At 46.5% G+C, this 1,749-nt stretch overlaps 1 long non-coding RNA gene across 1 annotated transcript; it reads left to right on the top strand.

Annotated features, from left to right (window-relative positions):
• Window positions 1-206: 206 nt before the first annotated feature.
• Window positions 207-1,297, top strand: LOC135916554 (uncharacterized). Its single transcript, XR_010568972.2, has 2 exons — window positions 207-411; window positions 599-1,297. It is a non-coding gene; the product is annotated as an uncharacterized lncRNA (long non-coding RNA).
• The last annotated feature ends 452 nt before the right edge of the window (window positions 1,298-1,749 follow it).

Below are 1,749 nucleotides of genomic sequence, written 5' to 3' on the forward strand. Positions count from 1 at the left end.
GAAAAAAATGTAAGGCCTCCGCATGACCTCCTCTCCCTTGTCAATACGTCACGAGAGTCGGATGGTAGCGGTGGATGGGGGAGCGCTGCGTTTCTAGAACCCGGCGCGCGTTCTGAAAACAAATTTTCTCCGTGGCTGCAACGCTAGAGTGGCAACGCGTGGAGCATTTGCTTGTCGGCTTTGGTGGGGCATGCTGCACCGTAAACGCGATTGCTTTTCTTCGATTGTGCGTGGTTCGTCGTACACAGAAGCGCAACGATGCCTGGCTGTTGTTGCGCACCAAACTGCAACTCCAATTATGACGGAGGACAAAGTGTCCGAGTGCACAAGTTCCCATCTGACCGAGCCACTCGGGAAGCATGGACGAGAGCAGTTCCTCGGAAGGACTTCTCGCCAACGAAGTACACAGTGGTAAGTATTTCTTCTCTCTATTTTTATTCTGGGTTTCCAGACGAATAGGTTTCGTCAGCATAGTGCGCAATGCATTCGTGCACGCGTGCACAATAGATGGGTCTCTGCACCTGTCGACGCGCTTGTAAATTCAACATTTTCGTCGAGCTTCATACCTGTAACGGCTTGTTTTTTTTTTTTATTTCAGCTCTGTGAAAAGCATTTCTTGCCATCGGATTACTTGAAGACGACATCTTACACGGACGTCAAGACAGGAAAAGTGGTCGAAGTTGCCATGAAAAACATTCGTTTGAAGAAAACTGCAGTTCCGAGCTTGTTTCCCAATTGCCCTGCCTGTTTATCGCGTCCGCAAGTGTGCGTTCGAGAAGCGCCGGCTGCCAAAAGAGCGCGCTTGGAAGCCACATATTTGCAAAAAGCAATAATGCTTTCTCAGCAAACCCAAGCAGAAGAGGACGCCAAAAATCTGGTTGGTAGCTTTGCGGACTTGCTGAAGGCCTTGCCAAGCTTTCAGTGTTCGGACTTCTGGACAGTTTTGAACAAGGGCTCCAAGGTTTTCTTTTTGGACTTGTCACTTCAATCTGCTCCTGCAGTCCGTACTTCCGTGATCGTGTCCACAGACCTGCGCGTCGAAGTATTTTTTGGTGAAACGGGTGTGAGGAAGTGTGGTGATGTTTTAGTTCCTGAAAAGCTGTGCGACTTGAGAGATTTGAAAAGTGTGTTACACATGATCGAACAGACACGTACGGATATCAGCACTGAGCGTTCTGAAAAGGCCCGTAATCTACTGACATTGGTTTCGACATTGCTAGAGGAAGTAAGTGGAAAACATTTCGCATGCGAGTTGCAAGAATGGCATTTTGAAGTGCTTAAATTCTTGAAGAGTCAAGTTGATCTTGTTTTGAATGATGCTGGCCGATATCCCCCCGATTTATTGGTTTTTGCTAGCCTTTTGTTCACAATTTCACCTCATGCATATAGATTCCTGAGAAGTTCGATGAAGCTTAAGATGCCGCATCCTGATACGATCAGAAGACTGTGTTCATCGTACGATGTACGCCCTGAAACGGAGCAGCAAGAATGTAGCTTTCTTTCCTATGCAAAGCGTATTGTAAGCACATATAAAGAGCATGAAAAGACTGTAACGTTAATGATTGATGAGATTCACCTTCAATCATTTTTTTATTACAAGGCTGGGTTGGTTACTGGTGCTGCGGTAAATTCATCGACTGCAGCAAAAACTGCCCACGTATTTATGATACAGAGCCTGCTTTCTTCAAACAAGGATGTTGTACACATCCTTCCTGTGGCACAAATCGATGCTAAGGCGCTGCACGACTT

The sequence above is a fragment of the Dermacentor albipictus genome, chromosome 1 (genome assembly GCF_038994185.2).
Source record: "Dermacentor albipictus isolate Rhodes 1998 colony chromosome 1, USDA_Dalb.pri_finalv2, whole genome shotgun sequence".
NCBI lineage: Eukaryota > Metazoa > Arthropoda > Arachnida > Ixodida > Ixodidae > Dermacentor > Dermacentor albipictus.